Below are 21,523 nucleotides of genomic sequence, written 5' to 3' on the forward strand. Positions count from 1 at the left end.
TTCTTAAGGAAAAAAAAAAATCTGGAAATAAAAAGCTGGCATCAGTAAAAGTTAGTGAGGTTGTTGGATTGTGGTAAAAACAACTGGTTTATTGCTGTCCTTCAGGGAAAGAAACCTGCAGTCCTTACCTATCTTGGCTTGTGAGGCTCAGGTTCCACAATAACATGATTGGAACACAACTAAGAGCCTAGATACCAGTCATATCAATCTCAGGGCAACCAGGGAGGACAATAAATGCCACCCTTGCCAGCAACACCTAAACCAAGGACAATTAAAAAAGGTCACTCAGCCCCTTTCAGACTTCTCCACCATTTAATTAGATCGTGATGGCAACCATCACCAAGCTATGGCACTCCACAGTCAGATTTTGAAAACTCAGGTCAAACTAGCAAGATACATTAGAACTTGTCACCTAAATGATATAAACCATGCAAGATTACTCAGCAAGTGCTGTACCAGATTTAGGTGTCAGCCATGGCTCAGTGGAGCGCTCTCACCTCAGGAGTCAGAGGGTTTAGATTCAAGACCCACTCCAGAGACTTGAGCTCAACATCGAACTCACTTCAATGCAATACTGAGCGGCCTCTGCACTCTCAGGGGTGCAGTCTTTCAGATGAGATATCAAACCAAGACCAAACCTGCCCGTTCGGTTAGATGCAAAAGATTTTCACAGCACTATTTGAAGAGCTAGCAATTTCTCCTGGTATCCTAGCCAATTTATATCATAATCAACATAGAGTCATATAGGTCTACAGGACAGAAAAAGGCCCTTTGGCCCTTCGAGTCTCCGCCAGTCAAACAAGTACCTAACTATTCTAATCTCATTTTCCAGCACTAGGCCCCATAGCCTTGTATGGCATCGCAAGTGCACATCCAAATACTAAAATGTTGTGAGGGTTTCTGCCTCTACCACCCTTTCAGGCAGAGAGTTCCAGATTCCCACCACCCTCTGGGTGAAAAAAATCTTCCTCACCTCCCCTCTAAACATCCTGCTCCTTACCTTAAATCTATGCCCCCTGGCTATTGATCCCTCCACCAAGGGGAAAAGTTCCTTCTTGTCTGTCCTATCTATGCCCCTCAATTTTATACACCTCAATCATATCTCCCCTCAATCTCCTCTGCTCCAGGGAAAATAACCCCAGTCTATCCAATCTCTCCTCATAACTAAAACTCTCCAGCCCAGGCAACATCCTGGTAAATCTCCTCTGCACTCTCTCTAGTACAATCACATCCTTCCTATAATGCAGGTTCCAGAACTGCACGCAATACTCTAGCTGTGGCCTAACCAGTGTTTTATACAGTTCCAGCATAACCTCCCTGCTCTTATATTCTATGCCTCGGTTAAGGCAAGTATCCCATATGCCTTCTTAACCACCTTACCAACCTGTCCCGCTACTTTCAGGGACCGGTGGACATTCACACCAAGCTCCCTCTGATCCTCAGTACTTCCCAGGGTCCTACCGTTCATCGTGTATTTCCGTGTCTTGTTTGTCCTGCCCCAGTGCATCACCTCACACTGCATCCGGATTAAGTTCCATTTGTCACTGATCAGCCCATCTGACCAGCCCGTCTATTCTCCTGTAATCTAAGGCTATCCTCCTCACTATTCACCACCCCACCAATTTTCGTGTCATCCGTAAACTTACAGATCAACCCTCCTACATTCAAGTCTAAATCGTTTATATATACCACAAACAGCAAGGGACCCAACACCGATCCTTGTGGAACCCCACTGGACACAGGCATCCAGTCACAAAAACACCCCTCGACCATCACCCTCTACTTCCTGCCACTCAGCCAATTCTGGATCCAATTTGCCAAATTGCCTTGGATCCCATGGGCTCTTACCTTCATTATCAGTCTCCCATGCGGGACCTTATCAAAAGGCTTGCTGAAGTCCAAGTAGACTACGTCAAATGCATTGCCCTCATCTACACACCTGGTCACCTCTTCGAAAAAATTCAATCAAATTGGTCAGACATGACCTCCCCTTAACAAAACCATGCTGACTGTCCTTGATTAATCCCTGCTTCTCCAAGTGTAGATTAATTCTGTCCCTCAGAATTGCTTCCAATAGTTTCCCCACCACTGAGATTAGACTGACTGGCCTGTAGTTCCCTAGTTTATCCCTTCCTCAATAAACGGTACCACAGTGGCTGTCTTCCAGTCCTCTGGCACCTCTCCTGTGGCCAGAGAGGTATTGAAAATTATTGCCAGCACACCTATCTCCTCTCTTGCCTCACTCAACAGCCTGGGATACATTTCTTCCTGGCCTGGAGATTTATGTTCAAGCCTTACGTTTAAGCCTGCCAGACCACTTAGAACCTCCTCCCTTTCTATGCTAATTTCTTCAATTATATCACAATCCTTCTGCCTGATTTCCATACCCACATCGTCCCTCTCACATGCGAACACTGACACAAAGTATTCATTTAGAACCCTACCTACGTCTTCCAGCTCCACACACAAATTACCACTATGGTCCTTAATAGGCCCTACTCTTTCCCTAGTTATCCTCTTAGTCTTAATGCACTTGTAAAATAATTTTGGATTTTCCTTTATTTTACCTGCCAATTTTTTTTCCTCCCTTTTTGCTCTCCTAATTTCCTTTTTAAGTTCCCCCCTACACATTCTATACACCTCTAGGGCTTCCGCTGTTTTGAGACCTCGATATCTGCCATAAGCCTCCCTTTTTCTCTTTATCCAATCCTGTATATCCCTTGACATAAGTGGTTCCCTGGATTTGTTGGTCCCACTTTTGTCTTTACTGGAATATGTTGGCCCTGTTCTCTCCCTATTTCCTTCTTGAATGAGTCCCACTGCTCTGATGCATATTTACCTAAAAGTAGCTGCTCCCAGTCCACTCTGGCCAAATCATATCTGATCTTATTAAAATCGGCCCTCCTTCAATTCAGAACTTGGATTTCTAGCCCATCCTTGTCCTTTTTGATAACAACCTTGAACTTAACGGAGTTTTGATCACTATCTGCAAAACATTCCCCCACTGATACCTCTACCACTTGCCTGGCTTCATTCCCTAAAATTAAGTCCAGGACCGCCCCCTCTCTTGTAGGACCCTCTACGTACTGGCTTAAAAAGCTCTCCTGGATGCATTTTAAGAATTCCGCTCCCTCTAAACCTATCACACTATGACTAGCCCAGTTAATGTTGGGGAAGTTGACATCCCCCACTATTACTACCCTAATTATTTTTACACTTCTGAAATTTGCCTCCATACCTGCTCTTCTGTTTCTGTTTGGGGGCCTATAGTACACTCCCAGCAATGTGACTGCTCCTTTTAAAGTTCTACTATAAATCCCAGAGCGAGAATCATACCCGCTAGACCAATGAGCCAACATCTGCATGACCTGATCATTTATCCCATTGCGGAGTGCAAATTGGCTTTCATATTTCTTACATTACAACAGTGCTTAAACTTCAATGGCTATATGGCACTTGGGGATGCTCCAAGGTCAGGAAAGGCACTAATTATATAATGAGAACTCTTTCATCAGTGCAATCGCTACATTGGTCAGCAATTGAAGAGTTGAGATGCGTCCTCAGCCTGAGCAGAGACAAAAGGCAATGATATTTTTGTAACACACTATACCAACATTCATGCAGACCGTGCCGTTAAACTCCCACTATGTGACAATACAAAAGAAATGATTAAGACAGCGCTTGATCCTGAATCACTGCTAAAATCATTTATATATCATTAAAAGGACAGAAGACTGAATTACTGCATATCTCCATTAACATTTAGATTTTCCAAAAGCGATGAGTTATCACTGAATGTCAGGAGTATTCAATTATTTCAGTTATGAAAATACATAGATTTAAAAACATACAGAACAAGGTTGCAATGTTGGTGGGCATGTTTCGGAAATCTCAGCAATTCACGTCATTAGTTAAAGGTTGGCATCAACAGCGCCAGACTGTTCTCAGGCCTGATGACAAGCCAGGCTCCAGCTTTTCAAATATCCATCCCTGCCCCAACACTGAAATGGCAACAACAGACACCAAATCAAATCTTAATCTAAGATTTGGACTTTTTAAAGAAAGGAGAATAAAAAACCTGGGAATTATTCGACCTGTGGTTATGCAGCTTAGTTAGGGATAGAACAACTGCATTTATTAACCCCCGCCCGGCCACCACACACACCCCCACGCCACAGCCACTGCGCCACACACACCCCACCCACCCACCTTAGAACAGAGAAGAAGGATAGAGATATACAAAATTATGACGGGCATAGATTGGAAGAAACTTTACCCCTCAGTGGATGTGTCAATAGCCAGGGAGCATAGATTTAAGGTAAGGGGTAGGAGGTTTAGAGGGGATTGGAGGAAAAATGTTTTCACCCAGAGGGTGGTTGGAAATCTTGAACACTGCCTGAGGAGGGGGTAGAGGCAGGAACCCTCAACATTTAAGTATTATTCAGTTGAGCACTTGAAACACTTTAGCATATAGGATTATGGGCCATGTGCTGGAAAATGGGATTAGAATAGATAGGTGCTTGATGGCCGGCATGGACATGATGGGCCAAAGGGCCTGTTTCTGTGCTGTATAACTCTATGACCATATTTAAAGTCCAACCATACACACACACACCCTCTTTCTCTCTCTCTCTAGGGGACACAATATATGGGGAATCTTCAAGGCTGTCTCTTGATGGTTTAATACCAGTAGGAGCTTTACAATCAGGTTTTTTGAGACTAATTTAAATTGCTCCATTGAATTGTGCTGAGCAGATTACAGACATGAAATGAAGCCCATTAAATTTTCAGATGTAGTGCCTCAGTCATAGCCAAAATGTTTTAAAATATCTCGTGTCAATAAGAGATTCTGAGTAGATGCAGTTCAATTGCAGGAAGGGATGGTTTGTGTATTCCTACCAGTAACCCCCTACACTACAGCCCCGATTCCCAGAAAACCAGAGTCAAAACCCAGAGGCGATTAATAAACCACACCTAAATGGAACGGAATTCTACTGAAAATACTTGGGAGTGTCACTGTGACAGATAATGCTAAAAATAAACATCTGTACCAGCTCAGATTACTCAGCACGTCAAACAACAGAACATATTTCAATTCCAACAACCAGAAACAGGAGGCGGCCATTCAGCCCCTCAAACTTGTTTTGCCATAAGATCTTGGCTGACCTGTACCTTATGGTGAAACTATTTTAGTTCTTACCAAAAAGAGTGAGGAAATTAAAACAAACTAGTTCCCGCAAAAGAATTTTTTTTTAATTCTTGCTCAAGTCATATTTAAGAATAAAGCAGCAACATGCCATTATTAATCTCCAGTCACAGTTGAGCTCTCAGAACAAGGCATTTACCTCCAGGTTTGTGCTAGTCATAACAGCACAGGAGGCCATTCATTCCATCACATTTATGCCAGCTCTCCAAAGAGCAATCCAATCAATCCCATTCTCCTGCTCTACCTCCATAGCCCTGCAAGTTTATTTCCCTCAAATACCTATTTCCTTTCAAAATCAAATCATTCTTCATGTCACTTCCACCACCCTCGTAGTAAGCGAGTCATTACTACCCACTAAAAGTTCTTCCTTACCCAAAATCTTCAATCTGTATCCCCCTTTCCATGTACCATCAGCATATGGGAACAGCTTTTCTTTGTCTACCTTACCTAAGCCTGTCATAATCCTGTGCACCTCAGATCACCCATCAATCTCCTTTGCTCTAAGGGCAGCAACTCCAAGTTCTCCAACCTATCAATTTTTAACTAATTTTTCCATTCCTGGAACCACTCTTCTCTACACCCTCTAGGGTCATCACACCCTTAGCAAGGTAGAAAGTTTTAACTGAGCTTCATTTCGGACTTTGATCAAAATGGTGCGAGTTTCTATGACAGTTCACCATCTGCAATATTTTCTGGTTGTGAGGAAAGAAAATGCACCAAGGAGCAGAGACTATCCCCTGCCTCAACTTATATTTCCACTACTGACCTAAAATGCACACACTACATCTAAATCCTTTCACCAACACCTACATCACCCTTCAACAGTGGCGGGGGTGTGGGAAAAGAACTCTGTGGTTTCAAAATGAACTTTGTTAAATCAGAACTCGTAAACTGAGATTTCCTTAAATAATTTTTTTCAACTCCAGATAAGGCTGAATAAACATATCAAGTGCTTCAAGGACTGATAAAGCAAAATACTACGGATGCTGGAAATCTGAAACAAAAACAGAAAATGCTTTCCCTCCTCACCGTCCAAGGGACCAAACACACTTTTCAGGTGAAGCAGCGCTTCACTTTCATCTCCTTCAATTTGGTCTACTATATTCGCTGCTTCCAATGCAGCCTGTTCTACATTGGAGACACCAAAAGCAGGCTGGGTGACCACTTTGCGGAACACCTTCAGTCTGTCCGCATGCATGACCTAGAACTTCCCGTCGCTTGCCATTTCAACACGTCATCCTGCTCTCATGTGCACTTGTCTGTCCTTGGCCTGCTGCAATGTTCCAGTGAAGCCCAATGCAAACTGGAGGAACAGCACCTCATCTTCCAATTAGGTACTTTACAGCCTTCTGGACTTGACATTGAGTTCAACAACTTCAGACCATGAACTCTCTCCCCCATCCTCGCCCTCTTTTTTTATCCCCTTTCTTTCAATATTCATTTTAATTTTTATTTATCTGCTTATTTTTATTTATTTTCTTTTTTATTCATCGTTTTATCCCGACCTTTTATCCTATTTTCAATCTTTTTCCCCCCATCCCACCCCACCCCTACAAGGGTCATCTGTCACTTGTTCATGTTGCTCTTTCCAGAGTGCTTACCCTTATCCTGCTATTATCACATTCTACTTTCTGACTTTAATGCCACCATCAGCACCTCCTTTAGACCTTACCACTACCATTAACACCCCTTTGTCCTTTCGTTCATGACATCTGTCAATCTCTCCTTTGCCTCCACCCATCACTGGCCTTCTATACAGCTTCACCTGCTCCACCCCCCTTAAACAGTATAAATTTCATCACAACTTTACTTCTCTTTAGCTCTGATGAAGTCATATGGACTCGAAACATTAACACCGTTTTCTCTCCACAGATGCTGAGTTTTTCCAGCATTTTCTGTTTTTGCTTCAAGAACTGAATTAACTAACAATCACCAGAAGTGTTAGGTAGATGCCTGACACCCTAAAGCATTGCAGGCCTCATTCTACTAGGCTCCCTTCCCCTCACGGCCACCAAGCAAGGCTTCTGCCAATGCTACAAGACTCTGAACTCCCTTCTCAGTGCTCCTGAACCCCACATCCACTCTCTACAGCTTCTCCAACCCCATTCCAGAATCTCCCTCCAACTTTTTCCCAGGCCTGTTAATCTGCCGGATCACCATTTCAGTGCGCTCCGACCGTCCCCAACGCTCTGCATCCCAGGACTTTTTAATAATCTCAAGACTTTTTTTTGCAGGACCTACCCAACACTCCCAATAGCCCTAGACTCAACACTATTAAAGTACTGCTAGGTAATGAGATCTCATCCTAGTACATCCAGGCTTCCTCGTATTCCCAGGGCCACATATTGAAGCAGCAATATCTCTGATGAAACTAGTTGGCATAAAATTTGGTCCCATGATATCCCCTATTAAACATGAGTAATGCGAAAGATGTCAGCTAGTATTGCGTCAAAAGTCCTTTACCCTTCCACTAAATGTCATATTTATTTTTTGCGATGCCTATCTCAGTCACAGTTCAAACATACAGTAACAGAAATTGCTGAATAAAGACCAAGCTTTATCTGGTTCACCTACCATCCTGCAGTCACATGATACAATGATACTCTTTCGAGTTATCAACAGTCACAGATTGCAACTCTTTTCGAGTACAATCACAGTTCTTGGTTTCCGGGAGTGGGACATGAACCCACAACCCTCTGATTCAAAGGCGAGGGTGCTATGAACTGAGCCACAGCAATGATAATGAAGCTGTAGACTAACCATGATAATCAATCTCCATGAGTCTACAGCAGATCCAGAACACAAGGTGAGGAATATCCCAGTGGTGGAAAGCTTCGAGGACCATAGGTTCTAGGCTCACCTGTTCTTCCCAAACACATTACACATACCATGTCTTGTCTCAAATTACTAACATACTGTATCTGTATCCCAAAATACAGTTTCAGAACAGTATTCGCATTTGAATGAATCAGAACAACCCATCTCCACAGTGTATCCCTAGAGCGATTGATTGACCACTCACTCACTGAAATAACATTTGCATGAATGAGTTTTGAATTTAGCCCCCATCCCCCCCCACACTCCAACATCTCTATTATACTTCTGACTGAATCGTTTAAGCTTGGTCTCCAAGACAGGAGGCATTGCTGCTCACTTAATTCTGGACCTCCAGTGCAAGGCGGCTGGTGCTGTTTTATCTCCAGCACGACCCACCTCAGAGCTTTGCAAGTCAGGTCGATGGCCCAGAGCGCCCTGCCATAATGGAGCTTGATCTGATGCAGCCAGTTGTCTTCACTGGTACTCCTGCATTCCTTGCAACCCTTGCCCCCACCTGAACCTTAATCTTCAAGGCTTCATACATACCTACAGCTAAATAAATAGCTTTGAAAAACTTTAAGAATGTGTCTGGCCAAGAACGCAGTCTTGGTGACTGCAGGGCAGGGAAGGGTACATTAGGTGTGAATGATCAGTTGGCAGGAGTCATTTCTTAAAAAGATTCACCCAGCAGTAACAGAAGAAAGTCTGCTGTTGCACTTAAATTCGGTCACTGCTGCATAAAACTCTTCTAGGCAATAAATAGAATGGATTGTGAAACCTTGCTTCTTATAGCATCTCCTTCCATTCACAAAGCCAAGCAGCCACACCTCATCCCCAACCCTCTTAATTGTGTTTAATTACATGCAGGTGGTGGGGATTAATTGGAGGGTTTGACTTGAGCACAGGAAGAGAACTTCCAAACAGAACTGGACCACAGTTTCAGGAGGTGTATACTTGTAACGTTGACTCTAAGTGCTGGACTGAGTAAAGTCCAGCACTATTTTCACCAACTGACTTTCTAGACTATAACACCCTCTGCTCTCAAGAAACTCTCTGCCCCCTGGCTACCACCACCACTATCAAATCACCACACTTTTCTCAATAGCCCTCTAACCTACTTTCTACAATTACCTCTCCCACCAGGATCTTTCTTCCAGTAATCCCCCACTCCCCAATACACCCACATCTTGCCACTGGCATTCCAACCTACTTCAGCCCATCCAGCCTCTCACCATTACCAACCACATCTAGTGCTCCACCCATCAAACATTGTAATTAATCAAACATTTGGTAGAAAGCTCACGGATTCAGTTTCCACTGAAATTGCTGCAGTGATATTTTCAGAAGGGGCACTTTGTTCATTATTTTTTCAGGGGGTGGGGGCTCCTAGATTATGTTTCATGTCCCTTGCCAAAGAAAAAATTGAATCTTAGACCTTTTATCCTACATTAAATATCTTCCAGTTTGTGTACGGCTTCATGAGAATAAACTCCATTTAGTTGGACTGTAAACAGTGCATAAGTGGTGTAACTTATTTACAAAATACCCAGTGTACACAAAACTACATAGGAAACACTAAGCCATGAAGTTACTGCAGCATTGGTCATATCAGTGTTAGAAGTGTAATCTTACTCCTCTCTCCATTATTTTAAATCGATGTTAGTTTCATTTACTTTAAATGGCAAGCACCTCTGTTCTAACATTACTCTTTTGTCATTTTAATTATGTTCATCTACTAATATCACCAAGTCATTGCAAAATGCATCCCTAATAATGTTACACAATGGTAGCTTTTCATTAGCTGAATGCTGCAGATTGGTATACCCAATGTACCAGAGTATATTCAGTATATCTTGTACATACCAATAATTGTGAACCCAAATATACTAACACTTCCCACAGTAGTCTAGTAAAGGTACATGATATTCAATGACCACAAAACAGCAGCTATTGCAATGCATAGTTCAGTGGTAACTTCTACATTCCTTCTGACTTTAAGGCAAGGAGTCAAGAACCACCTGAAGCTTGAGCACATAATTCAGGCAGACACTGAGAAACATTAAACAGTGCCCTTTCTGTCCTCTTGGCAAAAGATAAAAAGGATCACACGGCATTATTTCAAAGAGCAGGAGAACGTTCCTGATATCGTGGCCAATATTTACCTCCTCATTGCTGCTTATGGGATCTTGCTGTGCATACATTTCCCACATTACAAAAGTAGCTACTCTTCAAAAGTACTAAACTGGTTGTGAAGCACTTTGGGACATCCCAAGGTTGTGGGGAACTATAAATGCAAGACCTTCCCTGAAAGGGTGATTAAACAGCCCATCCACTGCCCCACCATACAGACACCACAGGATTTTCCCCAGTTTATTTTTAAAGAGGGGGTACAACTACAAAGACCATTGGCTGAACATCAGTGAAAGGCAAAATAATGAAACTATTCACTATAGCAACCTGGAGTCCAAAGTTGAAATAGGAAAGTTTTTGCATTTTACTATATCAAGTTAGGATACAATACAATGGATTTAAATTTTGGCTACAACCAATGACAGCCATGAGGTCCTTATTCTTCACTCTGCAGCCAACTAGGTGAATGGATCAGCATTCCCAAACAATGTATTTTTCTACTCTTTCACAGGATGTGGGCATTGCTGGCTAGACCAGCATTTATTGTCTATCCCTAATTGGCCCTTGAGGTGGTGGTGGTGAACTGGCATATTGAACCGTTGCAGTCCATGTGGTGTAGGTACACCCACAGTGCTGTTAGGAATGGGCCTCCCAGATTTTGACCCAGCGCCAGTGAAGGAATGGCAATATATTTCCAAGTCAGAATGGAGAGAGGTTTGGAAGGGAACTTGAAGGTGCAGGTGTTCCCATGCATCTGCTGCCCCTGTCCTTCTAAGCGGTAGAGGCTGCAGGTTTAGAAACATTGCATCAAATTGCTAGAGAAATATAACTGGAATGTAAATTCTAACATTGAGGTTGCAAATAGTTGTTACTATTTACACCTTATTATAAAAATGCTTTATTTGGCTGTTTATTTCCTTTGTTCTTTAAAGACGTTTTGGTGAGTTTTGGCAATGCATCTTGTATACGGTAGACAACGGTGCCACTGTGCATCAGTGATGGAGGGAACGAATGTTTAAGCTACTGGATAAGGTGTCAATCAAGCAGGCTGCTTTGTCCTAGATGGATTCCAGCTTCGAGTGTTGTTGGAGCTGCACTCATTCAGGCAAGTGGAGAGTATTCCATCACAATCCTGACTTGTGCCTTGTAGATGGTGGACAGGCTTTGGAGTGTCAGGAGGCAAGTCACTCACCAAGAATTCCCAGCCTCTGAAATGCTTTTGTAGCCATAATATTTAGATGGATGGTCCAGTTCAGTTCCCTTTCAAATGGTAACACCCAAGATGTTGATAGGAATTCAGCAATGGTAATGCCATTGAATGTAAAGGGGAGATGGTGAGATTCTCTCTTGTTAGAGATGGTCATTGCCTGGCACTTGTGTGGCACAAATTTTTTCTATTCATGGGATGTGAGTGTCGCTGACTAGGCTAGCATTTATTGCTCATCGCTAATTGCCCTCAAGAAGGTGGTGGTGAGCTGCCTTCTTGAACCGCTGCAGCCGATGAGGTGTAGGCACACCCACAGTGCTGTTAGGGAGAGAGTTCCAGGATTACTAGCCACTTATCAGCCCAAACCTACATGTTGCCTGAGTCTTGCTGCATATGGACACAAACCGCTTCAGTATCTGGGCAATGGCAAATGGCACTGAACTTTCATTAGCAAACATCCCCCCACTTCTAATGTAAATCATTGAGGAACCTAGATCTTTCTTGTTTGTTTCATTGCTTGACTAACTGGCTCAAGTTAAGCAATTGCTGCCTGCAGTATTTGAAATGTTAACTGCTGCAGATTGACTGCAAATGAACAATTATAGCCTCTCAAAGGAAGGGGAGAAAGCAACAAGTATTCAGACATTAACACCTCATCTCTTGCAATCTGTTAAAAAAACTTCAAGGTTGTTTACAGGCTTGTAAATTCCAGTTCTACTTGCTCAGTTTTAGTTCTGGCAGGAAGTCACCATTCCATGCATAAAGTGTAATTCTCAGTCCACATCTGGGAAATCTACAAAAATCCTGATTACCAGTATCTACTGACAACCATTGTGGACCAATTCCAGTTTAATGTGGTGATTCAGTATCCTGTCGTATTTTGAATAATTCAGCGAAGAAAGCAGCCATTCAGCCCATTGTTCTGTGCCTACTGATTGGAAAAAGGCATTATTTGGCACCATTACATCTGTAAGTAAACCTGGCCATGTAGTTTTAGCTTGCGAGTACAGGTGCAACTACCCTCTGAAAGAAGTACAATTCCCAAGAAGCAACATTGCACAACTAAGGGTTAATTGTTAATCCTAACCATACTAACCCATACATTGTACTGGTCTTGGCACTGTGGTAGCACACTTGCCTCGCCCATGGCAAATGTCATGGGTTCAGGTCCCATTGCAAAGACTGAAAATATAATCTAGGCTGACACGCCAGCACAGCACTGAGGGAGTGTCTTTTGGATGAGACCTTAAAACGAGGCCCTGTCTGCCCTCCAAGTTGAAAGTAAAAGGACCCATGGGACTATTAGAAGGGCAGTAGAGTTCTCCCTGGCCAACATTCATCACTCAACCAACATCACAAACAGATGATCCATTAATTCATCATGTTGCTGTTTGTGGGAGCTTGCTGTCTTCACATTGGTTGCCGTGTTTCCTATATTACAATAAAAACTCTCATCGGTGCTCATCGGTTGGAAAGTGCTCTGGGATATTAAAGGTCATGAAAGAAGCTATATAGGTGCAAGCCTTTTCCTTACTTGGGTCGGAAAAGAATGCAGGCTTTGATTCATGTAAATTGCGTCTCAAGGCATAGATGTTGGGTGTGACCTGTGCAAATCACTGCTTGGGATTTTGAAATGGGAGGTGCAATGTCAGATAGGGAGAATAGGTTGAACAAGTACTTTAGGGGTCAGTGCTCATTTCCAAATCAAAATCGCCAGTATAAGTATGGCGAACATCATGAACACAGTAAAAGTGATGGAGTTAAAAATTCACAGAATGGCTTAAAAATCAGTAATGCAATTAGGCAAATGAATAGGAAACAAAAGTTAAAAGTGACATGTGTAAAGCGGTATTGTGAAAGAAGTTAGCCACCAGCCACAGGTAACTAATTGGGAGTCTAGATGTGGCTAATTGAATTTCTGATTGGCGACGAATAGAAAAATGAAGAGATACTGGTGTTAGTCATGTGATCTTGGTCATTCAGTATATACATGAGAAATTTAACCTTTTTGTGCAGTTGCTGGTAAAAAGCAGCATGCGCGAGTGCTTTTTGGTAGTTCAGCACTTCACTTTTCGGTTCAGGATTGGTGAGTGATTGTTATTACATAAATATATGCATGAAGTACATATACCTGAACTGAGAGTCTGTGAAGATGCTCGACTAAAATTTGTGTCACCCTAAAGCAGTGTTGGTGTAACCTTTCCTGTGGCTAGTCAATGATTTCTATTGCACATCAAAATAATATTGAGTCTCAGTAAATAATAAGTGATGTAGAATTAAACTGGAGACCTGGAGAAGAACAGCTGAGAAAGAAAATGGGATGCTGGGATATAATCAAAGTAATAGTTAAATACAAATCTAGAGAGGTCACGTTGGGAGCCTAAGATGCATGAGTGAGTGTTTTAGAATGCAGCTCCATTTAATTCTGGCCACCTTGGCACAAAAAGGACAGACATCCATAGAAAGGGGTGTAAAGAGCAGTTACAGGAACAATTCCAAATAAAGAGCTTGAGTTGTGAAGATCAGGCAAGCTCAGCTTCTAAGGGCCAAGAAAAGGGGGAGAGAAAGCCAACAAGTTACCTTGTTATGTGTTTCAAATGTCAAGCCAGTAGGACCAAAGTTCATAAACTGAAACTACTAAAATGTACATCTAGAAATTAAATGTTACTAAGGACTTATTTATTCAAGAGGGTGTTAATTGTTTGGAATAACCAGCAGCTAGTAGTTAAGCCATTTGAGGCATTCAGGATGCAGTTAAATGCAAGGCTGTCAGATACTAAAAGGATAAACTCCAGTCATATGGTGTCTCATCTCATCCTCAGCTGGACAACTGCACTAACGCTCAACGCAGAATTCAAAATCCTTTGCACTGAGCTACTCGATTAGGTAACAAATGGTGCAGATGTGATCATCGCTGTGAACTTTTCAACAGACCAAATTATGCTGCCAAGCCCAGCAGGCAACAATAGTGCCAGAGGAAATCAATAGCAAGGAATGTCAAGTTATGGAAAGAGAATTATCCACAGAATTCCTTTTTATTTAAATTGTAATATTGGCTGTCTCGCAGCAGAGCACATTGGTGTACTGACTGAGTGCTCCCCCTCCAAGAACATCTCAGGAAACTTGACAAAAAGGTGTATTCTGTGCAGGAAGTAAAGATATACTGGGGGAAAAACAAGTTTTTTTTAAAAAAGGGAGGCTTTTGATAATATGGAATAGGTAACAAGGTGGTAGTTTTGGAAGAGAATGGCAAGATGAGGGTATGGAGGGGAAAGGCCACCCTCCATTAATGAAACTGAGGGGCCATGCAGTAAGAAGTCACCTAGAATTGAGGAGTGTAGGTACAGATGATCTCCCAAATAGACTTTGGTGAGGCCGGTGGGCTATCGACAGACCGATCATATGTCGGAATGCTTAGAATGAATAGCGACGTCAGGCAAGTCAGAGAGGTAAATCTTATTTATAAAAAATGACTAAATTACACACAAGTCTTCCTTCACTTTCAAGAATATAAACCTGTTTCTCGTGAGGTTTTCAATTTGCCTTTTACATGCAAGATCCTCCAACTTTTCTCATAGGTTCCACTTGGGAGAAAAATGGCCTCATATCACATTGAATTACTGCGACATTCTTAATAGCAAGCAATTAAAAAGGTGGGGCACCAAATACAAACTAAACTAACCATGATGTCTGTATGTTTTTTAAACAGCATTTTAGACCTCCGCTCCGGTATGTTACTATGAAGACTATAACCACAACCTTTACGACATTGCTTCAAGACAGGCTTTAACTAGCTCCTAAATTCACTTCACCCAATTTTGAGTTTTGAAGAACAAAAAAAAACACCTAATTTTTTTCTACAGGTTGGGCCCTTGGTGAGATCATGTTGTGGTTTGAGAACTTTACGTGGAAGGGAAAGTTGATGATGGAAAGAGGAGATGAAAGAGAGGTCACAATTAGACATAGGTCACAGTTAGACATAGTCAACAAGTCATTTTTAGTATCGGCAAAATAGGGAGGGATTTTGACAAGGCCGGAGGAATGAGAGGATTGCTTGAGGAAAGGCGAGTTGAGACAGCTGCAAGTGCTACATCTTTGGTTTTTTGAGCAGGCAATATGGTTGAATGTGTAGTTGGGCCAGGTGGCCATCAGATAAAATAACATAAAATAAACTAGTAAGCCACTCGCAAATCTTTTCTATTTTGTGCATTAATCACCATTTGCAGGTGATCTTTGAGATCAAGAACCACCGCCAGTGTCAGGATACCTTGATCCAACAGTCATCATCTCAATAACTAGGCCCTCAAGCAGAACGTTTTTAGATTTGGATGCAAGTCAACCCATAGCCCAAATGAAAGAGAGAAGACCCTTTTTGAGAGACAATGGGGTCCCACATCTGCTTATTGGTTCTAGTACTTCATGGCAGTGAACAGAATAGTTCAGGATATTTGTTGTACCTTTATCAGTATATTTTAAGCTCCTGGAAAGCCTGAAAAAATTCTAGATATGCCAGATTAAAAGGACGTTTGATTGTCAGTCAGATGATATTCCCTGATATAATCGAACATGCTTGAAAGCCATGGCATATTTTAGTGTCAATCATATCCATTTAAAAAATGGTACATACTGTTGACGTTAAAAATTCCAACCCTTCACTTCCTCACAAATCTCCTTCGTTCCTTTAAAGGAAGGTTTGATTTGGACCTCAAAGATCCAAAATGAATCTCGTCTGCATGGCACTTGTTTTCAAATAGGTGAAAACATGACAGCAGGCTATCCAATTGAGGTACTTAGTATGCCCAATAATAGTTCCACTGCTCTTTTTTTCTGTTAGTCAAAGTGTCAGAGCCCCTGGGAAGTCCCAGGTATGATGGCTTTTCGGCCAAGGCAGGAAGTGTGGTGGGAGCAGGCAGAAACTGTATAACATGGAAAAACAACATTGCAGGGCTGAACCTGAATGATTGCCTAGGATAACAGATTGCGGTCAACTTGATCGCACAAGTTGACTGTACCACATTCTCCAAATTTATTTGTATATTGCTGAGCATGTGCTGTGGTTTTGGCCATGTACAGTACTGACACACGAAGCATACCAGCACAACTCTCCTCCAGACTCAGTCAGCCTTTCCAGGGATGAACAGAAGCCATAATACAGAAGGAGGTCCTAGGTTCAACACCCATTATTGTGTGAGTACAAACCCTACAATCGGCCTCGCTGTCCCTCTTGGCTAGGAAGAAACTAAGAAAAACAGAAGCAAAATATGCGGATGCTGGAAATCAGAAATAAAAACAGAAAATGCTGGAAACACTCAGTAGGTCTGGCAGCATCTGCCTTGACAGAAACAGAGTTAATGGTTGAATTTTCCCAGTCCATTGGTGATAGGAGGGAGGAGGGCTATAATAAGGTGGGCAGAGGAGTGGGGAGGGGAGACATTTAATGGGTTAATTAAGAGGGAAACAGAGTAGGTATAATGTCACTGGACTAGTAATCCAGAGGCCCAGGCTAATGCTCTGGGGACATGGGTTCAAATCCCATCTCGGCAGCTGGTGGAATTTAAATTCAATTAATAAATCTGGAATATAAAGCTAGTCTCAGTAATAGTGACCATGAAACTATCAATCGTTGTAAAAACCCATCTGGTTCACTAACTCGATATTGGAAAGATTCCTTTTTAAATGTTAAAACCAACCAGGAAAGGGGTTGGGGGAAAGCCAAGAACAAAAGAGTCAGGAAGGGCCTGGTGAGAAAAAAAAAAATGCCCTTTAGGGAAGGAAATCTTACCTGGTCTGGCCTACATGGGACTCCAGAACCACAGCAATGTGGCTAATTAACTGCCCTCAGGAATGACCTAGGAAGCCACTCAATTTAAAGGGAAATTAGAGATGGGAAACAAATTCTGGCCCTGCCAGGTGATATCCACATGCCATGAAATAAGGGCTACTTTCCATCCGTGTGGGCATTTTGCAGTGGGTTTTGGGGAGGGACTCTCCTTAATAGGCAACACATGGCCCATAGAGGTGCCCCTGCAGCCTGGCCCCCTCCTTCCCGCAATCAAGCTCACCATTCTTTAAGGGCATCGTATCATTTGAGGCACCCTCACCATTGTGATGCAGCCTCTGCAGTTCCCCCACTAGCACTGCCTACTTGGGCCAGCTTCACCGGCTGTCCCTTGATTCGAGGGTGATGTCTACTCAGGGTTGCAAGTTTCTGCCATGGGTCTTCATGTGACTGAACAGGCCGATGCTTGACCCACAGATCTTTGGGCACATGGGACAGAATATCTGGATTGGAGGATTTGCTTCCTATTTTTTCCTCACTGATGCCTCCATGCCTCAACATTTCTTTCTTTGACCATGAAGATGGTGATCCCCACCCAGGAGAAAGTGAGATAGCCTATTTTTAGGCCATCTTTTCTAGCCTTTTCTCGCCATTTGGGGTGAGCAGAGGGTATCCTGAAGAGGACTGCTTAGTCACAGATGCTGCTGCCCAAAGACACCTCTGTTCCAACACAGGTGGCCAACAACCTTCATGCAACTGTCACCTGGGTGCATATTCTTGACCAGGGGCTCCCAAGTTCATGGCCCTTTCCCCATTGCCAGCTCTCCACCACATGACTTGGCAAGTGGGCCATAGTAGAAGCCTGGAGACATTCAAGCAGGACCCTTGACAGGTTGGTGGTCAGATTTCAGTGACGTGTCAAACCACAATGACCTAAACCACGTTGCCACTACAGCCATCTTCCACCTTCACAGCCAGTGAGAGAGACAGACAGTCTCCCTTCACCTGTTCTGCCGTGAAGGACCTTTTGGACTGCATTTTGTCTCGCCCCATCCACCCTCCTACAACTTGCCACCATGGGTGACCCTACCAGGAGCAAGGAGCTCCCGATGACACTACTCAAGGGATCATCAGAGTGCACAAGCCTCTCAAACTAACATATGAATTTGGAGTAGGCCACTCAGCTCCTTGAGCCTGCTTCGCCATTTCAGTAAGATCATGGGCTGATCTGATTGTAACCTCAACCTCACATTCCCACCTACCCCCGATAAACAAGGGGATAAGAGGTTATCAAGAATCTATTTACCTCTGCCTTAAAAATATTCAAGGACTTTGCTTCCACTGCCTTTTGAGAGTTCCAAAGACTCGCGACCCACTAAAAATTTCTCCTCATCTTGGTATTAAATGGGCAACCCCTTATTTTTAAACAGTGACCTTTAGTTCTAGATTCTCCCACAAGAGGAAATATCCTTTCCACATCCACCCTGTTAGGTCCCCTCAGGACCTTATGTTTCAATCAAGAGGCCTCTTACTCTATAAACTCCAGTAGAGACAAGCCTCACCATATCAAAGTGGCAATCCACAGAGGCAGCTCCTGGGGACGAAACGAACAGCACCTCCAGTGGCAGGCTCCAGCCACCACCAGCAAAATGCTGCCTCAGGGTCCTGCCACTCACCTGAGGGGGGCTGTCTCCGGCTTTCAGCCTCAGCGGCAGGACTTCAAGACCCCTGAAAAATTCAGCACAATGCTGCATTCTGTGTCCTTAAAGAAAGGCTCTGCTTGTAGAATTCCCACTGTTGTTCTTTATGGAGTTTCCTGTGCTCAAATTTCCCCATGGCTCCACCTTCATCTCCACAGTACTCCAAGATCTTCGTATACTTACAATTCTATCCTCCATCCCCCAACCCCCACAATTTCTTTCACCGCAACACTAGAGGCGTGCATTCAGTCATCTAGGCCCTAAGAGTTCCTTTGCAAACTTGCCCACCCTTCTCTCTCCCCTTTTGACACTCCTTTAAATCTACTTCACCACCAGGGCATTTGGTCTCCCACCACCACCACTCCCCTACCCCATCCCAATATCCCCTCCTCCTTTGACTTGGTGTCAATTTTAGCTTGATTTAATAGAAGGTGCAACATAAATGCAAATCATAGTTCCATCATCACCACCAATTAAAATGTCTGTTATCCTCAGGCAAGGACATGATTCGACTTGATTGTGACATCACCTCCACAGTTGAACAGCTGTCAACACCCACCAACAAAACATTATTAGTGTCTGGTGAAGCATGCCCAGCAAGAAGTCAACTCTCAAATCTGTCTCCTTTGGAATGATCATGATTTTTACCCAACCTCAAATCAATCCTCTCATCTCCCCCACATATACTGGCAGGCACGTTGTTTCTGTACCTCCTGCTTCTCTCAGTTGCTCTTTACTTTCCACCCCCAGATGCCACCTCATCCCTGCCTCTGCTTCTCTTTCTGTGTCTGCAAAGCAAACTATTTCAATACAGGGATAGGAAAACAAGTCAAAGAGAGAGGTTAAGATGTCATATATCCAACGTAAAGTCTACTAAAAGTGAAGAAGAAATAAACAAGGCGCTAAAGCACAAAATCAGAGTCTGTAAATATTGCTTTACCTGTTGACCGGTTAAAATATTTATTCAGAATCAGGAGCAAAATAAATTCTCGCTCTTGCCCAAAAAAAAATGCTGCACAACATGGATTAATAGTCTCACACACACTGAGCACATGAACAAGAGCGCAGCATAGAAAGAAATAAGAACTCACATTCACACGTGGACTTTAATGGCCTCAGGATGTCCCAAAGTGCTTTACAGCCCATGAAGTACTTTTGAACCCATGAAGTATTTTTGAAATGTCGTCACTGTTGAAATGTGGCAGCCAGTTTTCATACAGGACAAAACGCTGTGTATGGGCTGTAATGGGAACCTTCTTAAAAGATTTCTTTGTACCTGTATCTGTTTCACTGCTTCTATTTAGTATTCAGCTCAAAATAAATCTAATAAGTTAAACCTGTGAGCATTATTTGATGGTGCTGTATATTCCAGCTTTGTTAGGAGAATATGGTGGGCATCCCATGTGTATTCCAGAGGTTGATACCTTATTGGAAAATAACTTAACCCTGCGCATGCCATTTCAGATAAGATGTATTGTATAAGAGAATCCACTAACACAAGGCACGAGTGCTGCCAGACAGTTTGACCTCTATAACACATATTTGGATGGTGCAACATGTTGCACTTTCACAGTGCAGGAAGCAGTGGTTTCTTTTGCTTACTGGTTTCCCTCTCCCCAGGAAGTCCCGTGCCCTAACAGTAGCTACCACTCCAATTAGTGTAACTATTACAATATGTCTCTACAAAGTGACAGATGACCAGCCAAGGAGACACATCCAGGGAAACAGGAGAGCCATGTGGCACAGCAGTGCTCTCTATAGAAAACAAGGCTGGATGCCCACCTTCAACAGGCAGGTGGCTGAGCAATTAATGTACCGCCCAATGTCAGAGAACAATCTGAACCCATTTGATGGTCGGCCCTCATCACATTTGCCTGGTCCACTGGTGGTGTTGTACTTTGAAACCTTAAAACATACTCTGCTGTGAGCACACTAGCACTGTTGGCCTCCTGTTTCCACCTCTATTGTGGCCCATCTACACATCTTTTCAGCTCATTCATGCCTCTGTTACCACTAGAGTTAACTATTCCAACAATTTCTTAGCCAGCCTCATACCCTGGTACCTTCCATGAACTTAAGCTTGTCCAAAATTCTGCAGTCCGTTATCCAATTTTCATTCACACTAAGTCCCATTCACCCATCATCTGTGCGCCCTGACTTACACTGTCTTAGTCCACCAATGCCTCAATTTCAAAATTCTCATGATCAAACCCATCCACGGTCTCACCTCCTTCCCATCTCAGAGGAGCCTGCGTTCCGGCTCTGTGCACCTTTCATTTCCATTACTCTAGCAATGGCAGCCAAACTCTGAAAATCCTCCCTAAACCTCTCCCCCTCTCCTTAAGGACGTTCAAAACCTACTTTTCGACCAAGCTTTTGGTCACTTGTCCCAATGTCTCTCAGCTCGCTGTCACATTTTGACAATCCTGTGTCATCCCTTGGGACAATTCATTGGGTTAGCAGTTAGACAATTTATTGAAATGCATGTTGCCATCGATATGCAGCCTGTCACTTTCTGGGGTGCAGGGGTGGACAGGGGAGTCCAGTGAATCATCTGTTGCACATGGGTCTACAACAAGGGGAAAGTGAATGGCGAATGGAGGTTGGAGGGAAGAGTTTGGGTGGCATTTAAAGAAGTGCAGGGATGGTTATCCTACTGCCCAAGTAAAAAAATGTTAAGTTCT

General features: G+C 43.1%; 1 protein-coding gene across 7 annotated transcripts in view; it reads right to left on the reverse strand.

Annotated features, from left to right (window-relative positions):
* The window catches only part of LOC144687463 (GTPase KRas), a 63,935-nt gene that overhangs the window by 17,540 nt on the left and 24,872 nt on the right, over positions 1 to 21,523 (reverse strand). The gene's annotated exons all lie outside the window — the stretch shown is intronic.

Source organism: Cetorhinus maximus, chromosome 12 (assembly GCF_964194155.1).
Source record: "Cetorhinus maximus chromosome 12, sCetMax3.hap1.1, whole genome shotgun sequence".
Classification (NCBI taxonomy): domain Eukaryota; kingdom Metazoa; phylum Chordata; class Chondrichthyes; order Lamniformes; family Cetorhinidae; genus Cetorhinus; species Cetorhinus maximus.